Genomic DNA, 12,848 nt, shown 5'->3' on the forward strand with positions numbered 1-12,848 from the left:
TATAGATGTCTTGTGAGGTACATACCAAAAGGGGCGTTGTTCTCTATAATGGGTCTAATGAGTGATGAGTAGAGGGGAAGAATGACCTCTTTTTTTCTGGATGAGAAACCTTTTGTGATGAGGTGAGCCACGTAGAAGGATTTCCTGACCACTGTGGTGATGTGATTATCAAAGGAGAGACTACTGTCCACCTGTGTCCCAAGGTCTCTTATCACATTTTTGGCATTAAGTAGACTACCAGCTATGTGGTAGTTCATGGGTACAGAGTTTTTACCAAAGGGGATGACAATACACTTTTTGGCATTGAGGTTCAGGCTATGGCTTTGACACCAGGCGTCTGTCTCAGTGAGGCCCTTTTGTCGTATGTCCACATCGTTAGGAGTTTCAATTATGGATCCTAGTTTGCAGTCATTTGCAAACTTTGTTAGCCAAAGATCTTCTGTGTTAGCCTGTACTTCAGAGAAGTAGATACCAAACAGGAGAGGATCCAGGACTGAACCCTGTGGTACTCCACTTGTCACTGGTCTGAAGTCAGATTTGGAGTCTGCTACTTTCACAGTGTGGGTTCTGTCAGTGAGCCGGTTGGCATCCCATCTTGTGACATAGGGATTTATACCAAGTTTAGTGAGCTTATCTATAATTCCAGAGTGGGGGATGGTGTTGAAAGCCATGGCGAGATTTAGATAAGCTGTGTGAACTACCTTGCCCTCATCTATGGCTTTGGTAACTGCTTCAAAGAAGTCAATCAGGTTTAGGAGACATGCTCTGCCTTTTACAAATCTGAATTGTGTAGGGTCCAGAATTTGGAGATTACCAATGTCTTTGTTTATGAGTTTCATGATGATACATCCCATGGCCTTGCAGACCAGGCTCATCAGGCTAATGGGGCAGTAGTTCCCGGTGTCCATCGTGGCTCCCCCTTTGTGGAGTGGGATAACCGTCACGGTGCACCATTCAGTGGTCACAAAGCCTGAGGTGTGGCTATGATTGAACATGGTACTTAGGTAGCAGGCCAGTTCATTCTGTAATTCATGTAGAATGCAGCCTGGGATATTTTCAGGTCCCATGGATGCTGTCTTCTTGGCTTTGGAGAGTGTGTTTTTTAACTGTGGAGCCGTGATTACAGGAACATTGCATTCTTCCGGTATAGAGATGGGTCCTCTAGGGGGTGAGAGGGGGGTAAAGTTAGCACTGAACCTATCTGCCAGGATGTTGGCAATATCAGTTGGCTCTGTATATTTAGTGCCATTGTGCTGTAACTCAGAGCAGATATGAGTGTTGCCATTGAGATTCTTGGCATAGCTATAGAATGTTTTGTGGTTGTCTTTAGAGTCAGTGGTAATTTTGTTTTTGTAGCTAGCCTTGGAGGATTTTATAAGGGATCTCAGCTTCTTACTGAGGTTGACCAGGGAGCTCCTCCACTCATGCATAGACAGACAGTTTAAAGTGAATAAATACAAGAAGGCATGTTACTTTTATCTACAGACAACCCTCATCGCCATCCCCCACTTAGCAGCTGTAATCACTTTGCTGTGTAAGCCTCAGCATATTTTGATAAAAAGAATACCTCTCAACCTGTTATCACAAATATCAGGGATAAAGTCAGTAAATAATGGAAGGAAAAAACCTAAATTCAGAGACAGTCTTGGTGTTGACCAGCCAACACATTTCCGACAGAGTTGCAAATGCTCTTTTACCTCGTAGTTTCCATCCCCTAACCAGTCTGTATGCTGTCTGAACTCTTTGTATAGTCACCACCGTAAACTATGGAAAAATCTATAACAAGACAATATACAATAAGATTAGAGTATGTCCTCTGTCCATTTTCCCCTGACCTCTTGAGTTTTTGTTTTGGGTAATTACCTTATGTCTGCTTGTTACTTCTTAGTGTTGACTGGTTTTCAACAGGTATGTATCATTTCCTGTTCTCTTTAATGTACGTAGCTTCTCAAAAAAATTAGTTTAAGGCATTTTTAATAGTAAAAACACAAATATAATTTCTACTGCACTATGCTTGCCTAATGCACAAGCAAATTTTTATTTTGTTGTTTAAAAAATTACTAAATGTAGCTGAATCATTTTGCACAAGGGTTGTATGTGCATGTGGCACTTTTTTACCATAGCATGTCTGTACTGCACATTTCTGAGCTTAGTTTTATTATTTGAGTATGAAGAAATATGGGTGGCTATTAAATGCTTTACTGTTCTTACAGTAGTAAAATACATTTTATAACAATAGCAACTGTTGCACTTAGCATGCAAGCTAACTAAGGGCCAGATTAATTAACAGTTACACCAAATGCATACTAAGTGTGCATGATATGTATTTAAGAACATCCGTACCACATTTTTTGTGCTTTCTAGTTACTCAGAAATGTTACACTAAGTGTACATGTAGTCTACACTTTGTGGTAACCTTTATGAATCCATGTCAATATTTAAAGCTGCAAGAATAAAATTAGGAGATAAAAGGTGTGAGTTATGCCTGTGCTGCCTGTTGACTCAGAAAGGTGGACCTCCAGTGGACACTTAGTATAGGCATTATTGAATGCTGTGGTGTGTTAAAAATGCTGGATACAAGAGCTTAAAAGAAAACATGCATGAGTAGTTTGACCAGTTGACAACCATGACCCCCCCCAGTAGTTTAGACCTGGGATGGTTGCCCAAATCACATCTGTTATAATACACCATACTTTTTGTACTACTTATAGTCTGGTATCTTCTTCTGCAGTGCAGTCTAACCACAAAGTTATGACTTTAACTTAAACTCCCTAAAGTTCCTATGGTGAATTTAAGGACTGCATACATGGAATCTTCAAACTACTCTATGATGAAACATCAACATGAACTTATAACAGTGCCACCCCAAACCTTGTTACTCTAGAAAGCTTCATTAAGGAATTCTACCCTCATTTAGAAAAAATCATAGTGCTAGCAGTCCCTACCAGAATCAAGTGTCATGAGAAATTCAAAAATAAACAAGCTTGGTAGTCCACCATGATAAAGTCTGAAAAAAAAGAATGAAACACCCTAATTTATAGAAGTGCTAGAGAGATGCCCCTACCAGGGACAGGCACTAGGTATTCTCAGCAAGAAGCACAGCATCATGCAGAGGGTCAGTAATGACAACTACCAGTTTTCAAGAAAAACATTACTAAGGGTTGCACAAATCAGTGCTGAATAAGGAAGGCAATGTACAGCCGTCACAGCAAGATCACCACCATGAAAGAGTCAAACAGGTGTGAGCTGACGAATGGCATGAGCACCAGCACACAACCAAACCTAATGGCAAGATCACAGCATGAAAGAGTCAAACAGGTATGAGCTGATGAATGGCATAAGTACCAGCACGCAACCAAACCTAATGGCAAGATCACACCATGAAAGAGTCAAACAGGTATGATCTGATGAATGGCATGAGCACCAGCATGCAACCAAACCTATTGGCAAGATCACCACCATGAAAGAGTCAAACAGGTGTGAGCTGATGAATGACATGAGCACCAGCACCCAACCAAACCTAATGCCTACAGTGTTGCTGAGGGTCTGCATAGGATCATGGGATGATGAATATACTGGCCACCATGATAGACCTTCATACAGAATTATTTCTCTTGTACATTGGCCAGTTTCTGTACAAGTTGAGGGAGGTGTCAGAGCAAGTGGTGGCCCTATCTCTGCTCATGCCTGAAAACATACAGGACTTTGCAGTCTTAAACATATGGATAATAAATGAGATTTCCCTCAAAATCAACACTGTCTAATAGACAGGTCTACTCCATACCGGATAGTCAAAACTGAGGAACAGACATAAAATACTTCCACTGGTGGTAACTTTGCAGTCAGGTAAGTGTAAGGCAGAATACATCCCTTGTTTGGTAGCCTGCAGGAATTAGCTGATTAAAATGGACTGCAGTTCAAAACTGCCTGCAAAATCTGTGATTTCAAAAATGGCAACCTTCACCTCAGTGTGTGTGCATACTTTCCAGCAGTGAGAGTGAAGAGTTGCAATTTTCATGCAGCACAGATTCTATCATGGCAGATACAGACCTGACATCTGGCAGCCCTATATGGCATTGACTTCCATTGCTTTTTGCAGACACAGCAACTGTTATCAGCCTACATACCACCTGGAGACATCACTGATATTGTCACTCATATAAGAAATGAGCTGCCTTCTAACCGAAAAAAAAAAAAATAAATCCCCCAAACAAAAAAAAAAATCACAAGCCTAAAATTCCTGAGTTATCATGAGAGGCTAGAAGCTTTATCCCTTTTTTGAGAGTCTTACAGATTTTTGATCTCCAACAGAAAGTTAAATGACTTGCAAAGCATCACACTTTGGGAATGTAAAGGTTTAAACTTAGATGTCTTGGATAAATGGCAGCCATACAATGTTCAGTAGCGGAGTTGTAAAAAATAGGTATCCTGTAATCTTAATGTGTATTTGTATTGCTCTTGGCTTGGCAAAGCATAAATTCTACTGTTTGAAAAGCAGTGATAAATGAAAAAACCTAGAAAATGAAGAATGTCAGCCTTTGAAATGCAATATAACTGCCTTACAAAATTCAAAGTCTTGAAAAGGTAAATGTTTCTCTTTTTGTTCTCCTTTGCATATACTCGATACTAAAAATATTTAAAAAATATGATATGAAGCCTTTTTTGTTCATGCATTCTGGAACAAAATTAATGGCAATGGTACCTAAGTCACTATTAGCAAGAAATGAAGCTCATTCATTAGTGATCTTAGAGATAATATATCACTGAAAGTGTTGCATGAAGGACAGGCTTTGATGGGATTATGTACAATATAATAGCAAGATACTGAAATTAAAATTCACCAAGATGATACATCATATGAACTGAAGGCTAAGTAGATAATAAAGGCAACATTAGAAACAATAAATAACAGTTATAAAATGTCTCATATAAATAGAATTGCCCTAACCATGCCTTAATATAATTTACAGAGTCATGAGATAATAATGTACAGTAAATACAAGGTGTTTATTGAGTGACTTTACAATTGAAATGAAATCTGTTTTGGAGAGCAGTAAATGAAAAAAAAAACTTAACATGAAATTAATAAGAGTACAGAACAGAGAAAAATGATGATACTGTCATGCATATTTTAGCATACACTGCAGCTAGCTAATAAAGACTGTTCACATCCCTTAGCAAGGCATATTTTATCAGGTTTATAAGGCCTCAGTAGCATGCAGAAGTAATATATATTTAATTGCCTATCTCAAGAATGCTAAATGTGGATATTCTTCCTGAATACACTAAAAGTATTATTGTGTGCACATCTGCTTCATTATTTTCAACAGAAAATTAAATGATGAAAGGCCTAAATATACTTGAATTTACAATGTGACAGTGAAAGAATGAAACATTAACCTGTTTTTTTTTTTTTTTTTAGCATGCATCTCTTAATCATTTCTTAGGGGTACAGACAACTGAGGTAAATATCTCTTCAAAAATGCCAGTGAGATGCCTAATCGCAGAAAGAATATGACCAAGCTATTTTGTAGTCACTATTATTATTAAAGGTGAGACCCTTACATGTCTACTCCATGGTAACTCTAGTTCCTGTGTTGTTTCCCTCACTCTTTTAATATGACCAAGGGTGCATACATTTTATGATGATATGTGCTAGGTTACTTTCAAATGAAAAAAGACCAAAAGCAGTAAACAGCAAATCCTGTGGGCTAGAAGAAGGTACTTATTACAGGCAACATGTATGTTAGTTGAAGCATGTGTGTAGACAGAGTCATCACAGAAAGGAAAGTTGTTCACTTTCCTTACAGTGGATAGCATATAGGATATAAAAAAGGGTACCAACACTAAAACTGATTCTTTAGGTGTGCCCTTAGATGCAAAGAAATGCCTCTGGCTAATGCAACGGTTTTCTTTCCCTCTCTTAAATTTTTTTTGTAGCAGCCTTTCTAGATGCCAAAATTACCAGTCTTTATCATCTGTATATTAGCATATCTTGAAAGGTTTTAATATGTTCCATTAAGATAACATGCAGATTATCAACTCAGATGTTGGTATGCTGGCAAGCAGAATGGCCAAAATGTTTTATTACTGTTATTATTATTAGTGGTGGACACAGAACCTTACTCCTACTTGCGTATGATCATCTCCATGGTCACACAGTCTAAAAAGAAAATACAAGAAATTATATATTTCTGACAGCATTCTAGCTTCCATATTTCCATTAGTTAGTGTATAGTGGGATGGCCATGTTTTAATATTCCCTAGACACAAGACACATTTTTCACAGTTAATATTTGTCTCTAGTTAAGAAGATATTTTTGTATTTGTGTGTGTGTGTGTGTGTGTGTCTGTTTCTATTTATCTACCCATCGATCTGTTTCTGTTTCTGCTGCATGTGTGTGTGTGTGTGTGTGTGTGTGTGTGTGTGTGTGTGTGTGTGTGTATGTGTGTGTGAGTGTGCGCATATACGTGTATTCGACTATACTGTTAGGTATAATATGTACCACTACAAGACTGCCTTCAGATTTTTTTTTTTTTTGCCTTGGCAATATTTCACTTAACTACAGATCCACAGTCCATAGCTAGGTAGGTATGTAGATGATCAGACTCTACAACCTGCTCAACACAAAGCTGAGGAGCAAAAAAAAAAGTCTAAAAGTAAAAAAAAAAAAAAAAAAAAGAACAAAAGAGGTTTTCTGTTCCAAAACTGTTGCAATCAGCTTGCTACTAATCTGCCAAGCAGCTTTCTTCACCACATGCCCAAAAACAAAGAGGTCTCCTGTGCTTCAGATGTGATTGCAACTGCAGTATTGGTATTCCATTATAAATTCAGTACTGCACTACACCAAAACCTGACCCTGACGATCATTCCCATTGACCATTTGCACTCGGGGATCTGCCCCTTCACCCCACCCTAGTTATGACTCTGCTTAACAGTTAATGGCATCCTATTTGCACTGTTGGACTGTATAGACATAAAGTGAATGAAAAACAAAGCATTCTGACGGAATCTACTTAGAGGACCCCCCCATAAGAGAATATAGCGCATGGTATTTGGGTGTGTGTGTGTGTGTGTGTGTGTGTGTGTGTGTCTGTGCGTGTGTGTGTGTGTGTGTGTGCGCGTGGATGTGTGTGAGTGTGTGTGTGCATGCGCGTGTGTGCGTGTGTGTGTGTGCGGGTGTGTGCGTGTGTGTGTGTGTGTGTGTGTGTGTGTGTGTGTGTGTGTGTGTGTGTGTGTGTGTGCATGCATATCTGTGTATCTTTTGCAAGTTGTACTGTCTTAGGTTTATTTAATCTGTGTATTATTTTGTTTCTGAGTGCAAATTATTTTGTCTTCCCCTGCAGTTGTGAATATATGAATGTGCATTTGTAAATATGTGCGTGTGTGTGTGTGTGTGTGTGTGTGTGTGTGTGTGTGTGTGTGTGTGTGTGTGTGTGTGTGTGTGTTTGTGTTGAAAAGTATGGATCAAAAAGATTGTGTCTTTTGCAAGTTGTACTGTGTTAAGCTTATTTAATCTGTGCATTATTTTGCTTGTGAGTGCAAACTATTTTGACTTCCCCTGCAGTTTTGTGTGTGTGTGTGTGTGTGCGTGTGTGTGTGTGTGTGTGTGTGTGTGTGTGTGTGTGTGTGTGTGTGTGTGTGTGTGTGTGTGTCTGTATGTTACTTAAAAAGCTATTTTTCTTAAGTGCAGTCTTACCATTTCTGCAAGTCTGTCTGAGATATATGCATTTCATTTGCTCATGTGTGTGCGTTCATGTGTGTGTATGTGTGTCTGTTTGTGTTTGTGTGTGCTTGCTTGCTATGATTGTTGTGCATACCTGACTGATTCTGCAGGAACTAGGGAGATTTTTATGAGACTGAATATTATTACATCTTTCCTTTCGAATGAAACAAACTAATTTACCTAAACTTGTTATGTTATTGCTGGTTGTTTGTATACCTAATTTCTTCTGCTGTCACAGATTTTCAGTTTTTCTGCTTGAAATGAACTGAAGTGTTAAGTACTAGAAATACTGCTGTTGTTTTCAGCCTGCAGTGAAATGGTAATTAAATTATCAGATAGTGGTATAGTTCAGTTTTTTGCTGTGATTTTCAATTTTTTTTTACCTAGACTGTTTTGTGTGTTGCAGTTTTTTGGCCTGTTTTTTGCTCTGCATTGACATTCAGTTTTTTTTCCCTCGGTCTGCATTGGGACACTAAACAATTTTATTTTAATTATTTATTTAACTTATTTATTTTGTGGAATATTTCTTCTCTTTTGATAGATCTCCAACCAAGCCCTTTTCCATACCAAGAAAAACAAATTTAAAAAATAAACAGATCAAGAATACTTTCACTTTAAGATGAAATGGACTGTCATTTTTTAACTTTAATGAAAATGCAGCTTGCTTGATATGCATGGGAAAAGCCGCTGTTATGAAGGAATATGAATTTAAGTGATATTATCTGACCCAGCATTGTAATATACATGCAAAAATCATGGAGTCATAGAGCTGACATGGAAATAAACTGACTGTGTTTATGATTACAAAACAAAAACCTTTTCTATAAGGATAGGAAAAAAAGTTTCATAAGTTCTGGAAACTTAAATGGTCTGTAAAAAAATTACCTAAATCTGGGAAGCCATTCAAAGATGGATTGCCAAGTAGAAGCCAATATTGCTGAATCATCACTGTGCATCATTCTTGACAAAACTAATTCTTTCTTTTCAATAAGTATTGCTTCATTAGCTATTGTACAAACTAACTTCAGAGTATATACCCATAAATACTTAATCCAAAAATCTTCAGGGTCTACTATGTAGTTTCCTCAAGTGTTTTTGCAGTGCCCTGTATAGATGCAGGCACCCTGAGTGGATAAGTGTCCTGAAAAAAACATCCTTGACATTTCACCAATACCTAATTGTGCATAGGGCAACTAGTTTGTGCAGAGACGAGGACTACCCCCAGAGTTGAAAACCAGATACTCCTGACATTACTCTATATTTTTCAAAGAAACCATTTAATCAATAAGAAGGGCCTGCTGCCAAGGATATGAACTTTCCCAGAATCTCTGTTGCTGGATGGGTGAATATGAGCATCCTAAGGCAATGTAGAAATTGCCACATGTTCACTGACAACTAACTAATTCTCAAACAAATTGATAAGGTAGTTGAGCAATATAATTATACAGTCACTGGAGGCAAGGTTCTCACACAAAAACACAGTCTCAATTAGGTTGTCAGTAGTACACATGCTGCACTTATCAAACATATAGTACAAACCAGACAAATAGACTCATGTATCTGAGGCACTTAAATGTAAGCTTCCTAAATCCCTAAATGCAGTCAGCAGCCTCAAGTGCACACTTTCAAAACCATACCCAATCAACACATTCAGCCATATCTCATGGAATCTCTGTTTCTATGCCCATAAGGCAAGCCATCATATAAACCGATATTCTGGTAACTGGAAACTCCATTCTGGTGCCTCTCTCACCAGGTAGAGTAAGGAGCAAATTATGGTCTAGTGCTTATACTGGTAACTGGAAACTCCATTCTGGTGTCTCTCACCAGGTAGAGTAAGGAGCAAGTTATGGTCTATTGCTCATCAGAGACCAAGATCTAGCATATTCCATACACAATCAGGTCATAACACCACAAATTCCAGTATGATTCTGTCATAGTACATGTGGGTATAAATGAACCAAGATGTACCTTCCTAGACTATATGAAGAGAGACATCGTGAAGCTCTCGGAATATGTATCCCAGGCTGGTATGAGCCTAACATTCAGCATCATTTTACCTTCTCCAAGGATGGTGCCTAAATACGAACAGAAGGTGACTGAAATTAAGAGGCTTAGTTTCTGGTGTCATTCTAACAGGGTACAATATTTATCAACATGGAGGCAGATGGTCAACGGACTACATTGCTTTGCCAGGGATAGTCTGCAGATCTCCCCTCTAGGTTTTCAAATATTGGTTAAAACATTGACCTCTCCACAGTGCTTATTTTAGGCAATGCCAACCTGACAACTTTTCCAACAAAGCAAATAAAAAGCAAGAAAATCTAAAGGCGCCCAATGCTAGCAGTCTAAATAAGAAGGTCCACTCCTTACAAGCTCTCCTTGTCCTAGAGAATGCTGACATCTCTGCAGTCAGAGAAACATCGTTTAAAGCTGCGTAGAGTACTCTGGCAGTGCAAGGCTAAGGCTATAATGTCTTCCACACATTTCCTCCAGCTACTGGACATGCAGGGACTAAAGGTGGAAGCGTCTCTGTTTACAGCAAAAATAAATATACCTAGTCAAACAGGATGATGCACTTGAGTTTCTCCACATTCACATCACAGTAGGCAAAATCCCTTTACCAGTTCCTTGCATGCTATAGGTCCATCTCTACCACCCAGGAAACCCATAACATGCATTTACGATTACTAGAGACACCCACCATCCCACTGAATATCATATTCAGGAGCGATTTAATTACCCCACTATTAACCAGAATTCACATACAACACTAAACATACAGAATCAGAGATTCCTGGACTTTGTAAACACAAACTCCTTGGATCAGACTGGCAATTTGCTGAGCAGGGGTACAAAACATCCTGCCTTTATTCCTCACTAATATAGGATTCCACTGCACACCCCCTATTGTAAGGTTCTCCCTGGTATGGTCAGACCAGAAACTGGCCTTCTGTGAAGTAACAAATAAAACCCAGATCCCCAGCTAATCCTGGAACACTCAGGAAATACTCCAAGGCTAACCTTCTACTTTTAAGTTGTAATCTGGCAAAATTTCAAATCCTCCAAACCCTGAAAAAACTGCTGCCTACACAGAACTGTTCATATAAACTCCATGCAAGTGTTTTAACAGCTGCATTGAGGCAGTTGCCTGCTCTAGGAATACATAAAGAACTAACTCAAAAAACAAGCCTCCCTGGTGGAATCACAGCATTAGTAGGCTGTAACAGAAGGAAAAAAAATCATGGCCTCACCACATGTACTATGACTGAGTCATGCTATAACTTGTGGTCCAAAGACTTGAGTGCTTGCTGTCTTTGTGGAAGTGTTAACAGAAACTCTACACAAATATGTCAATAGTTGCAAAGAGGCAGTTTTACTCACAAGGAATAAGTGCAGAACTAACTTTAAAATCAAGCCACCCTGTAGAATCACAGCATCAATAGGCTACATAACAGAAGGAAGAACGTCATGGCAAAAATTAGGAGGCACAGCACCCAGCAGGATAAAACCACAGGGCATTCTTTAGCTATGTCCAGAACCTCAAAGGCAATACACAAGTGTATGCAGAGCTCATTGTTAATGGAGTCCCATATACTGATGCAGAAATTATAGCAAACTTGCTGGCAGCAAATTCAGCTCATACTTTACCCCTCTCTCCCTCTCTAGCTCCACTCAGGAAATACCATCAAATATAACTTGCCCTGCTATCACTAGGGAACAAGTTCTCAATCATCTCTGAAGGCTAAGAACACTGCATCAGTGGGCCCAGACAATATACCAGGATGCCTTCTCTATAGCATGAAGCATGATATATCAGGTACTATGGAATAACTGTTTAGCCATAGCCTCTGGACAGTCTTTGTGCATCATGAATGGAGAACAGTAACAGTTATGCCTCTGCACAAAAGTGGGCTATCTACAGACCTATGAAACTACAAACCTATATGTTTCACTAGTCTCATATGCAAAGCCAGGGAAAGAAGTATCATGGAACTGATCAATAATGACATAGGAAACTTACAGACACTGTAATCAACCTATTTGGTTTCAAGTACAGGTCATGCCTACTCAACTTGGTGGACATCTTTGAAAAGGTCAACAAAGCAATAGATGAGAACAAAATGATTCACACTGCCTACCTTGACCTGGCCAAGACATTTGACATGACATCTCACTAGAGCATTGTTGATAAAGTCAAGACATTAGGCGTAAACCTTTACATCACCTGGTGGGTAATCAGCTGGTTCACAGGCATGACCCAGCAAGTTAGAAATGGGGAGTCCACATATACAAAGAGGCCAGTCAAAAGTGGTGTCCCTCAGGGGATTGGTCCTGGGACTGCTCCTTTCCACCTGTACAAAGAGGCGAGTCACAAGTAGTGTCCCTCAAGGGATTGGTCCTGGGACTGCTCCTTTTTGAAATTTACTTCTGTGAAGTCAAGGCCAATGTCAAGGGCCTCTGACTAAATTAAATTTGCAGTTACTTAGCAGTTATAGAACTCCCCACTGACCCTACTGTTCTCCAGGAAGAACTGACACAGACAAATAACTTCTGCCAGTGCCATGGACTACAACTAAATGCAAAGAAATGCATAATAGTATCCTTTAGGAACTCATCCTCCCCTGGTAACTATCACATTAACAACAAACCTATAAGGGTTGGCCCAGTAGTCAGGGACTTGGGGTCTCACATAGAAAGAAATCTAGCCTTTGACCATCATGTGTCTGCAGTAGTGAGAGAATCATTCTGTGTTGCCCAACTTATAAACAAAAGTATGGCATCTAGACCCAAGGAGATCATTGTTCCACTATATTCAGCATTCATGAGATCTATCATAGAGTACAATGCTCTCTTTCATATGTACTTAACCAAATGCATTCATAAATTGGAAGCCCATACAGATACCTCACAAAAAGAATGCAAGGTGTAAGAAACATGCCCTATGCAGAAAGCCTCACCCCTGTTCCTTTAGTCTGTCTCTTAAAGGCTCTTAAGGGGAGATCTATGGGTGGCATTCAAGGCATTGTCAGACCCCACCCTGATGGACCTGCTGTATATCCAGAAAACACACAGCACCAGAATTACCAGTTCTAAAGAATTAATTCCTGCCTGTGCTAT

General features: G+C 39.2%; 1 long non-coding RNA gene across 1 annotated transcript in view; it reads left to right on the forward strand.

Annotated features, from left to right (window-relative positions):
- Nucleotides 1–5,322: 5,322 nt before the first annotated feature.
- The window catches only part of LOC122815870, a 208,719-nt gene continuing 201,193 nt past the window's right edge, over nt 5,323–12,848 (forward strand). Inside the window, exon 1 of the long non-coding RNA XR_006367007.1 lies at nt 5,323–5,464. This is a non-coding gene — a long non-coding RNA (uncharacterized LOC122815870). The remainder of the gene's footprint in view (nt 5,465–12,848) is intronic.

The sequence above is a fragment of the Protopterus annectens genome, chromosome 11.part0 (genome assembly GCF_019279795.1).
Source record: "Protopterus annectens isolate FY-2018-M chromosome 11.part0, PAN1.0, whole genome shotgun sequence".
Classification (NCBI taxonomy): Eukaryota; Metazoa; Chordata; order Ceratodontiformes; family Protopteridae; genus Protopterus; species Protopterus annectens.